The sequence below is a fragment of the Rhincodon typus genome, chromosome 25 (assembly GCF_021869965.1).
Source record: "Rhincodon typus isolate 14 chromosome 25, sRhiTyp1.1, whole genome shotgun sequence".
Lineage (NCBI taxonomy): Eukaryota > Metazoa > Chordata > Chondrichthyes > Orectolobiformes > Rhincodontidae > Rhincodon > Rhincodon typus.
In genome coordinates, this window is record NC_063356.1 from 24826957 (window position 1) to 24839076 (window position 12120).

The 12120-nt window shown below is 41.6% G+C and overlaps 1 protein-coding gene across 1 annotated transcript in view; it reads right to left on the reverse strand.

Moving 5' to 3' along the window:
- Positions 1 to 12120, reverse strand: part of LOC109936459 (neuron navigator 1-like) — a 471148-nt gene that overhangs the window by 452124 nt on the left and 6904 nt on the right. The window lies entirely within an intron of this gene.

The following is a 12120-nucleotide window of genomic DNA, read 5'->3' on the forward strand; positions in this document are numbered from 1 at the left end:
ATTTCTGAATGCAATTTCTGAAGTCTTGAATCTGCTGAATTCCATTACATTCCCTTCTACAGGAATATCTTCAGTCTTTCTAAATTTGTCAAAAGCTGTCTATATCTCATAAGCAGTTAATAAATCATTTTTAAATGAATTTTATCCATGGATGTTAATAATTCGTACAAACTTCATCTGTATCAAAACCACAAGTCTGCAATTTCAGGAAAAAAAAATGCTTCTTATCCTGTTTTTGTATGGCAGAAGAGCCAAAGTGATACCTTATTTCTTCTTCAGTAAAGAAGCAATGAGGGTCCACACAGTTACTTCATTGGTCATAAGGTTCCTATTCAGAAAACAGGGGTGAGTAATCATAGTATGAAGTAAGTTACTTTGGATTTTATTTCAGCTATCTCTCTGAAGTTTTCTCCAAATTGTTCCTATTATAATAATCTTAGTTCTCAAATCATTGATGTTTGAACAGCTAGCCATCCACTGCTACTACTGTTAAACACCAGAGGTTAAAGGTTAGTTTGACAGATTTTCAAGTACATAGTTTTCTGCAAACTCACATATCACAACACTCCAATACATTCCTGCCAGACCTTACTAGATAAGATGATACATGATAAGATGAAAATACATACTGGTATCTTACAAACATATTTAAATAAATACAGTAAAATTTTGCATTAAAAAGTACTTTCCTCTGCTGTATAGTGCCTTTCATCTTTTCAAATCAGTCTCCCAGAGTGTACCCATGTTAGAGGTCCCAAGTTTTAAATCTAGCTATTTCAACAGTGACTTTCAAATGCACAAACACATCAATACTAGCATTGTGAAGCTATTTATAATTGCACTAAAGGAAGTGGGTTTTTTTTCTGTCTAGGATATGTCTTTCCTGTCCATAGCCATTCCAATAAACTTTGGACTGAAATGTAATCTGACGATGGCTTTATGCACAACACTGCCCATTCAAAGAAATTTAATCGAGCATAGTTCACGTCTTCAGGATGAACAAAAATGATCCAGCCAAACAATTGCTTTTTATCAGCTCATTGTTCAATTTGTAACACATAACAAAGAGCAACAACCTTAGGGAGTGCCAGTAAGTTATATGCCTAAGTTCCTGTGGGTCCTTGAAGCTAGAGACAATGATGTTACCACCAAGACAACCCAACAAAGACTGATCCTCAGTTTTAGGCAATGCTCAGGAATTGCTGATATACAATCAGAAAATCCATTCACATTAGTTGATGGATAACCACAAAACAACGCAGGCATATTTGCAAAATGTGCCTCTCACTGCTCAGGAGATTCTCATGATGGCAGCACTTGAACACGAGACAATTTCCTCCAAAAGTTCTAAAAGTCTAAATGCCAGGATAACAACCAACAAAACAAAGCAAAAGTCCCAAAAAGTCAGAGTCATACAGCATGGAAACAGATCCTTCAGCTCAATTAGTCCACACCGACCACGTTCCCAAACGAAACTAGTCCCACCTGGCAGCGCTTGGCCAATATCGCTCCAAACCTTTCCTATTCATGTACTTATTCAAATGTCTTTTAAATGTTGTAACTGTACCTGCATCCACCACTTCTTCTGGCAGTTCATTCCACAAATGAACCACTCTCTTTGTAGAAGTCACACCTTATGTCCTTTTTAAATCTTTCTCCGGTCACCTTAAAAATATGCCCTCAGTTTTCAACTCCCTCAGCGTAGGGAAAAGACCTTTGCTATTCACCTTACCTACGCCACTCATGATTTTATAAACCTCTGTAAGGTCACCCCTTCATCTCCTAGGCTACAGTGGAAAAAAAGTCCCAGCCTATCCGCCTCTCCTTAGAACTCAAACCCTCCATTTCTGGCAACATCCTCATAAATCTTTTCTGAACCCTTTTCAGTAAAATAATATTGTTCCTATAACAGGGTGACCAGAACCGGACACAGTACTCCAGAAGATGCCTCACCAACATCCTGTACAACCATAACATGATGTGCCAACTCCTATACAAAGATCTGAGCAATGAAGGCGAGCGTGCTAAACACCCTTTTTAACCACCTTGTCTACCCGTGATGGATATGTACCTGAACCCCTAGATCTCTGTGTTCTACAACACTGTCCAGGGCCTAAAGTTTTCAAGAAGATTTGTAGCTCAGGTTGTGAATGAGGTTGTAGACTTGCTCGCCGAGCCGGTGAGTTTGGTTGCAAACGTTTCGTCACCCTGTTAGATAACATCATCAGTGTGCCTCCGGTGAAGTGTCGGTGTTCTGTCCTGCTTGTTATTTGTATGCCTCAGTTTGCTGGGGTATTTGGTACCACCTCCAGGTCTGTTTCTTAGTGGGTCTAATCCAATGTGTTTGTTGATGGAGTTCCAGTTGGAATACCAGGCCTCCGGAATTCTCTGATGTGTTTTTGTTTGGCTTATGCAATTATGGATGTGTGGTCCCAGTTGAATTCATGTCCCTCGTTGTCCGTGTGTAGTGAGACAAGTAAGAATTGGTCATGTCCCTTGGTGACTAGTTGGTGTTCACGTATCTGTATTGTCAGTTTTCTTCTGGTGGTCTGGCCTATGTAGTGTTTCTCACAGTCCTTGCATGGTATTTTGTATATTACACCGGTTTTGCTGGTTTTGGGTGTGGGATCCTTTATGTTTGTCAGTAGATGTCATAGGGTGGTTGTTGTTTATGGGCTACTCCGATACCTAGGGGACTGAGTAGTCTTGTAGTCATGTCCTTGAAATGTCCTTGATGTACAGTAGGGTGATTCGTGAGGTAGGTCATGTTGTGTTTTCCTGTTGTGGTCTGTCTCGGAGGTAATGGCGGATTGTGCTTTTCGGGTATCCACCACTTTTGAAGACTCTGTATAGGTGCTCCTGTTCTGCTTTGCGTAGTTCCAGGTTGCTGCAATGTGTTGTGGCTCGTTTAAATGGTGTCCTGATGCAGCTCCGTTTGTGAGCGTTGGGGTGGCTGCTAGTGTAATTGAGTAACTAGTCCATATGTGTGGTCTTTCTATGTATGCTAGTCTATCCAGGCCCTAACATTAATTGCATAAGTTCTGCCCTTGTTTGTTTTACCAAAGTACAATACCTCTCATTGATCCAAATTAAACTCCGTCTGCCACTCCTCAGCCCTTTGATCCAATTGATCAAGATCTCTTTTTCATGTTAGATAACCTTCTTCACTATTTACAATACCAACAATTTTGGTGACATCCTCAAACTTACTAACCATGCCTCCTATAAGCTCATCCAAATCATTTATATAAATGACAAACAAAATTGGACCCAGTACTGATCCCTGTGGAACATTGCTAGTCACAGGCCTCCAGTCTGAAAACAACCCTCCAACACCATCCTCTACCCAAAAGCCAATTTTGCAACCAATTAGCAAGATCACCCTGAATTCCATATGATCTAACTTTACTAATTAGTCTACCATGCAAAACCTTGTCAAAAGGCTTTGGTTATGCCCATGTAGATAATGTCTACCACTCTGCCCTCATCAATCTTTTGGGTTACTTCCTCAAAAAACTCAATCAATTTTGTGAGCCACGATTTCCCTCACACAAAACCTGACTATCCCTAATTATTCCTTGCCTCTCCAAATGCACGTAAATCCTATCTTTCAGAATCACTTCCAACAACTTACCCACTAGAGATGTCAGACTCACAGGTCTATAGTTCCTATAAACTAAGGCTCCTTATAGCCTTTCTTTAATAAAGGCACAACATTAGCCACCCTCCAGGACCTCACCCGTCGTTATTAATAATATAAATATTTCTACAAGGGGCCCCACAACTTCCTCCATAACTTCACATAATGTCCTGGGATACACTTGATCAGGTCTCAAAGTCTTATCCACCTTTATGTTTTCTGAGACCTCCAGCACTACTTCTTCTGCCTTGTGAACTGTTTTCAAAACATCAATATTTATTTTCCCGAGTTCTCTGGCCTCCATTTCTTTCTGCACAGTAGAAACTGATGTGAAATATTCATTGAATATCTCTCCCATCTCCTGAGGTTCAACACAAACACGACCTTGTTGATCTTTAAGGGGCCCTATTTTCCCTCTTGTTGCTGTTTTGTTCTTAATGTACTTGTAGAATCTCTTTGGATTATCCTCAGCCCTTTTTGGCAAGGCTATTGTATATCCCCTCTTTGCTTTCATGATTTCCTTTATAAGAATGCCCCTACACTCTTTCTACTCTTCGAGAGATTCATCTGATCCCAGTTGTCTATCTAATTTATGATTCTTTTTTATTCTTGACGAGAATCTCAATATCTTTATTCATTCATTGTTCCTTAATCTTATCAGCCTTATCGTTCACTCTAACGAGAACATAACACCTCTGAACTCTTGATATCATATTTAATTGATTGATTGATTTATTGTCACGTGTACCAAAATGCAGTGGAAAGCTTTCTTTACCAGCAGTCCAGGCAGGTCACAGCAAGCAAAGGATGTACAGATCAAAGAGACTCAGAGGCAAACAGGCTACATAGCAGGTTACATTATTTGAGGCTAGAGTCCATTCAACAGTCTGATAATAGCCGGAAAAAAGCTGTTCCTGAACCTGCTCGTGCATGTGTTCAGGTTTCTGTATCTTCTGCCTGATGGAAGAGGTTGTAGGAGATCATTACCGGGGTGCGATGGGTCTTTGATGATGTTGGCCGCGTTTCCGCAGCAGCAAGCTGTGTAAATAGAGTCCGTGGATGGAAGGTTGGCTTCCGTGATTGTCTGGGCTGTGCACACCACCTTCTGCAGTTTCTTACGGTCCTGGACAGAGCAGTTGCCATACCAGGCCGTTATGCACCCGGACAGTATTCTTTCAATGGGGCATCTGTAGAAGTTGATAAGGGGCCTTATGCACATGCCAAATTTCATGAGCCACCTGAAGAAGAGGTATTGTTGTGCCTTCTATTTTGAAAGCCTCCCACTTGTCAGTCATTCCTTTACCTGTGAACAATCTACTCTAATCGACTTTTGAAAATTCTTGCCTTATTCCATTAAAATTTACCTTATTCCAATTAAGAATTTTAACTTTTATGGAAGGCTTATTCTTTTCCATAACTATTTAACTAATAAAATTATAAATTCTATCCCCAAAATGTTCCCCTACTAATACTTCAGACACTTGCCCTGCGTTATTACCCAAGAGAAGGTCAAGTTTTGCTCCTTCTCTAGTAGGAACAGTTATATATTGATAAGGAAAATTTTCTTTGAGCACATTTAACAAATTCCTCACCATCCAAACCTTTAACACTATGGCAGTCCCAGTCAATGTTTGGAAAAGTAAAATCCCCTACTATTACAACAATATTATTCTTATGTATATTTGAGAACTCTCTACATATTTGTTTCTCAATCTCCCTCTGACTATTGGGGGCCAATACTACAATCCCATCAAGGTAATTATCCCTTTCTTATTTCTAATTTCAACCCATATATTTTCACTAAATGATCCCTCAGAAATACCTTCTCTAATTACAGTAGTAATATTTTTCTTAGTCAAAAACGCTAGTCTCCCTTCAGTCTTGCCTCCTTTTCTATCCTTCCTATGACATTCAAAACCCGGAACATTGAGCTGCCAGTCCTGTGCTTCCCTCAGCCAAGTTTCTGTAATAGCCATGAGATCCCAGTCCCATGCTCCTATCTATACTTTGCATTGAAATAAATTTAGTTCAATTCTTCAGAGTTACTCTGTTCTCGGACTTGTTCTTGTCTGCCTTTTCTAATTAACCGGCTCTTTTCTGATTCAGAACCATCCTTACTTGTCTTTCTATTTTCACTGCGACTTGGGAATAACCCACCCCATCTCTAATGGTTTACAGGCTCCTGAAATAGAACTAGCCAATTTCCCCACCAGGATGTTGGTCCCTTTCCAGTTCAGGTGAAATCCATCCCTTTTGAACAAGTCTCTTCCACCCCAGAAGAGATCCCAATGATCCAAGAATCTGAATCCCTTCACACTGCACCACCCCTTCAGCCACTGATTTATATGCCCTATCCTTTTATTCCTTCCCTCATTAGAACTTGGCATGCGGAGTAAGCCAGAGCTTACTACTTTTGAACTTCTGTTTTTTTTTAACAACTTCTACCTAACCGCTTCTATTCACTCTGCAAAGCTTTAACTCTTTACCTAACTATGTCATTCCTATCAACGTGTACAACAACTTCCAGCTTCTCACTCTCCCCTCTGACAATATTCTTCAAACATTTTGAGACGTCCTTAACCCCGGAACTAGGAAAGCAACATACTATCCTTGATTCATGCTCACTGCCACGGAATCTCCTGTCTGTGCCCCTGACAGGATAGTCCCCGATAATAATTATTCTTCTAAATCTTGACAAACCCCCGCTTTCATAAGATTCATTCTTAGTGCCCAAGATCTGACTGCCACATCTATTTTCCTCTGAGAGAATATCCCCTTCAACTGTACCCAAAACAGAATATCTGTTTGAGAGAGGTTTCGCCACAAGAGATTTCTGAACTATCTTCTTACCTTTCCTGACAGTCACCCATCCATCTGACTGCATAATCACTTCTCTAAATCTACTAGTCATCACACGCTATGTCTCTTGAATGTCCTCAGTGACATTAAGCCTAAAACGAACTTCTCAATAGCATCTTTATATAGACACACAAACGATTCTTCCTCACCCACAGATTTTAATTTTAATCATACAAAAGATTTTAAAAAATTAATCATCTAAATTTTTTAAAAATAGATCAAGCACCTTAGCTGAAACAATCAAAGAAACACCTCCTCAAATCCTTCAACTGTCAGTTTTCAACCTTCAGGTTAAAAAAAAAATTCTCTGCAGAGCCATCCATAGGTAGGCCTTTCCACATGCTCCGTATGTAAAACAATTTTTCTTTCTTCGCATACATTCTTTTTATGTAAATTTTGTTTCAAAGTATCAAGTTTCAAACATAAATAAAAACCTCCTCCAGATCAAAACTTGACGAACAATTGCAGGCCTCTGCACACAAACACCTTTTGAAAAAAAAATTCTCCTTCTTCACTGTAGAAAACAATCTCTCCTTCATATACATTTTTGTTTCTTTTTCTCACAGTTTTTTTTTGAAGTATAAAAGCTTGAAACAGAGAAAAAAAATTCCCTCTCAAGATCGGCACTCAACAAACACTTGGAAGACTCTCCCAAACAAACTCCATTCGAAATAAAATCGCTCCATGTTTTTCTCTGCCCTTTTTTTTGGGCTACAAAAGTTCCAAAAAATGATTCAAAATAAAAAATCTTATCCCTTTCAAACCCACATTTTTCAAATGTTCTCCGGCCTTTGATATTCCAATTGTCCTCCACACCATGCCATTTTCCTACCAGATTTCAGAAACAGTGGGTTTGAAATTCAGCAAAGGAATCTCTTCGCTTAACCTTCGCACATGGAATACTGGCACACAATTGTTTGAAAACCTGCTGTTCACTTTTAAAGGCAATCCAATGTGTCCTGAGATTGTGAAATGCAGGCATATCATTTGCTTTTCACCTTCCATACTTTCTTTCTTTCTTTCTAGTAAAGTTACCATATGCTTTAGGCAGCAAATTCCATAATCCGCCCAAAGGCTCAACTTGGAAAGGGAATTGCATGGCAATTCAGCGTCGGGTTTGCTTGCTACCTCACTACAAAGTCTGGTCAATCTCACTTAGACTCAAAATGTAGGGATATGAGACTAACATTGATCCCATTATGTTAAAAACAATGTTTCTGGCTCACAAATAATTCACTACTTCAAAAGCAAAATGCTGAACTTGTTTTATTGTAAAATTGGCAAAAAGATACAGAAAACAACAGCAAAAGTGTAACAACTACTGCACATACTCTGTCAACGACATTCCATCAAACAAAAACACCCTTGCAGACTTAATTTGGAATACAATACTGAACTTCTCAAGGGCATAGACAGTCAGTCATGATCATGATCAAACAAAAGCAGAGATGGCACATATCTAAGGCCAAGTTTGCAGAGAACCGAAATTAAGTGCAAACAGGATTCTGACTTGATGGAGCCACCCACAACAGAAAAATTACAACATGAGCAATAGCAGTTGAATGAGTCTCTTGTTCACTTTACAAGAAGAATGCAGCTGGGCTGAAAGCAGTTGTAGAATACATCAACCATTCACCAATTCAGCAAATGCCACTGAGCAATATACATCATATGGTTCAGGCCACAAGCTGACAGGATGAAAATACAACAGTAGCAGGAATGCTGTTATTGGTGATTGGAGATTGACGTCTGCATTCCACAACCATGATTGTCTGCTAAAGTTGCCAGCTTACAGAAAACTGTGGGCTGAGATTTTAATGGAATGCTGGTGCCCCCAACTCCGTTGTCCAATCATAGGGGCAAATGAGTCAAAGGCGACTGGGAGGCTTCCCACAGACAATTTTTTTAAAAGTTGGTTTCATAATGGGATTTCTGACCCATGTACGCAGGAAGTCTTCACTCTGTGGTCACAGGGAGCAGAGGCCACTGCTGGGTCTACATTCAGATACTGATACTGAACAGACATGGCGTGGCGAGTGAAATAACTCCACAGAGGCTGCTATCCCACCACCATGTCACCCTTTACTTACACGTGGAGAGTCCTTGACACTGATCCAGCTCCGTCAGAGCCAGCTCTCAGAGTGAACAGAATGTCTGACACTCCTGTTCTTATCAGGGCCCCCTGATTGGACCAGATTAATGGCCCCAATCAGGGATCTCATATTCTATGAGGTACACCCGGCTGACCTCATTACAATCACTATATCCCTCCCTCTCCGAGTCCAAGGACACAGGCCCGGTTATTTTTCTGTAGCTTCTCCTGGGGCGTTTTAGCACCAGGTCAGGTTCCTTCTGATTCAGACATGGACCACACAAATCGCACAATAGTTTGGCTCTTGCGCCCACAGTGTCTCAGAAGAAATTCATTCACTTCTTCAGGCGATAAAGGTGTTGAGACAGCAACATCCACCGTTCTTTCTCAGATTCCGAGGTATCTTCAACGCTTGACAGAAAGGGAGAACCCACGGGTTCCAGAACAGTCGGAAAAGCTGTTGAGGAGCCCGGCACGTTTTGCTCCTGTACCATTTGTGAGTTTGTAGCTTTCATATGGTCCACGTGCTTGTTTAGGAACGTGGCACCTACCCAAATTTTATATGTCACTGAACCTGACCTCACATAGACCATGCCTCTTACCCATGCAGGGCTGTTCCTGTAGTTCCTGCACCAAACTTCATTCCCAAAGTAAACTGTTTCTCTCGCTTCACGGAGTCTTGCGTTCGGCATTGGCATTCCTGCTGCCATTTTAGCCTCCCCCTCCTCCCTCCCAGGCCAGGAAGCTCAGATTTACTCGGTGTGCAGACTTCTCCCCATTAGCAACTCTGTTGGAGCTATCCCTGCAGTTGCACATCGGGTGGTCCCATGATCAAATAATCAGGACAGTTTGGTATCTAGTGAAGCTGTAGGCTGTTTCTTTAAACCTGCCTTCAAAGTTTGGACTGCTGGTTCTGCCAGACCATTGGATGATGAATGGTACGGAGCTGTCCTTACATGCTGAATACCATTCGGCTTCAATACTCAAAGTCCCTGCTGGTAAATGATGGCCCTTTATCTGTGACTAGCACTTCTGGGAATCCATGTACTGCAAGAGATGTGTGCAGTTTTTCTATCATTGTTCCCATGTTTGACAAATGAACTCTTTGTAGTTTCTGAAGAAAGGTCCCGACTTGAAACATCAGCTTTCCTGCTCCTCTAATGCTGCCTGGTCTGCTGTGTTCCTCCAGCTCAACACTGTGTTGTCTCTTCGCATGTTCAGCCACTTTGAGTAGATGTCCACAATGACTGAGAACTTTTGAGCCCATGAAAGGACTAGCATGGCTGACGTGTAACCGAGTCCAGGGTTTACATGGTCTTTCTCACAAATGCTGGGGAACTGCTGGTAGTTATTTTTATCCTTGTTGGCACTCTGGGAACTGCCCCACCATCGCAGCTATGTCTGCACACAATTCTGGCCATCAAACATAACCTTTTGCGAACATCTTCATTTTGTAAACCCTGAATGACCCTGGTGGAGTTCAGCCAGTATCTAAAGTTGAACTTTGCTCAGGACAATCACTCTTGCTCCCAATAATAATGCACCATTTTCTATGGTGATCTGGTCTCTCTGGGTCCAAAAAGGTTTCAGTTCTAATTATGACAGCTCTTTGGTTTCCCCCATCATCATTAGCTGTTTCAGTTTTTCCAGGACTAGATCTTCCTGTATCCAAAGTCTGATATTGTCAGCTATGACTGGGAATGTGTCCTGAAAATTTAAAACTATTACCGACTCTTCCAGTGGTGCTACCACTGGTGGGGTATCTGCCAGGGGAAGATAGCTCAATGATCCGCGTTTGCTACTTTGTCTCCCGGATGGTGTTGCAACTTGTAATTATATGCACTTAATATTAAAGCCCACCACTGAATTCGGCTGGTAGCTATGGGCAGCACTGCTTTGTCATCTTTGTAGACCGAGCAGGGGTTTGTGGCCCATTATTATTATTATAAATTTAGGTCCTTAAGGGAATAGATGGAACTTCCTGGCTCCAAATATGACCGCCATACCTTCCTTCTCTATGCGGGTATATTTACGCTCTGCATTATCCAAAGTCCTGGATGCATATGCTATTGTGTGTTCCTTTCCATTGGGCCATCTTGAGCTAATACCTCCCTAATGCTCTACATTGGGGCATCACATGTCAATACCAGATCTCACTTGGCATCATGGTGTGCCAACACCTAAGAGGATGATCGCTGTTTCTTCACTTCCCTGAAAGCTATGGCTTGGCTATGTGACTATTTCTATGGCTGACCCTTCTTTAAAAGTTGATGCTAAGGTATCAGGATGGAAGCCAGGTTATCTATGAACTTTCCCTAATAATTCACCAGACCAAGGAAAGACCTAGGCTCTGGTACAGACGTGGGAGCCAGGGCTCCTTTGATTGCCCTCACTTTATCTTCCAACAGGTGTAATCTGGTCTGGTTCACTCTGTAGCCCAAGTAAGTCACTTTGGGTGCCTGGAATACACATTTTTCCCTTCTAATGCAAACGCCCACCTGAAAGTAATGTCTAAGGACTATGTCCAATTTGTCTAAGTGCTCCCTATTGGTCTTCCTTTTTATTAGCACATCATTCAGATAAATGGGGAAGACCTTGTAAATGTTCTCCATCATCTGCTGAAAAATTGCACAGGCTGACGATACCTCAAATGGCAGTCTTGTATACTGGTACAAACCCTTATGGGTATTAATTGTAGCATACGTCTGGGAATTCTCATCTATCCACAGTTGCAAGTACGTATGGCTCATGTCCAGCTTTGTGAATGACAACCCCTCACCAGCTTTGCGTATAAGTCCTCTATGCCAGGGATTGGGTATTTATCTAGCTGCAGTTTAGCACTTGTTTCAAAGCCCCACAAAGATGAACTGACCCATTGGGCTTCACAATCGGCACAACCAGTGCTGCCCATTCCACAAACTGGACTGGTTTGATGATTCCTTCACTTTCCAGTCTCCTGATTTCTGTCGGTAAGGCAAATGGTACTGGACGGGCCTTGCAGATTCAAGGAATTGCTGCCTGGTCAACATGCAAGGTGGCCTTGGATCCTTTGATAGTCCCTAGACCTTCCTGAAAAACTTCCAGGTATTTAATTAGAACTTCACTCAAGCAGCCATTTTCTAATCAAAACATGTTGAGCCAATCTAAGTGAATCTTTCTCAACCAACTCTGTCACATGAAACTTGGGCTCCACTCTTTTACTACAATCAGTGGTAACTGAACTAGCTGCTTTTCATAAGATAGTAGGAACTGCAGATGCTGGAGAATCTGAGATAACAAGGTGTAGAGCTGGATGAACACAGCAGGCCAAGCAGCATCAGAGGAGCAGGAAGGCTGACGTTTCAGGCCTAGACCCTTCTTCAGAAATGGGGGAGGGGAAGGGGGTTCTGAAATAAATAGGGAAAGAGGGGGAGGCGGATAGAAGATGGATAGAGGAGAAGATAGGTGGAGAGAAGACAGACAGGTCAAAGAGGTGGGGATGAAGCCAGTAAAGGTGAGTGTAGGTGGGGAGTTAGGGAGGAGATAGGTC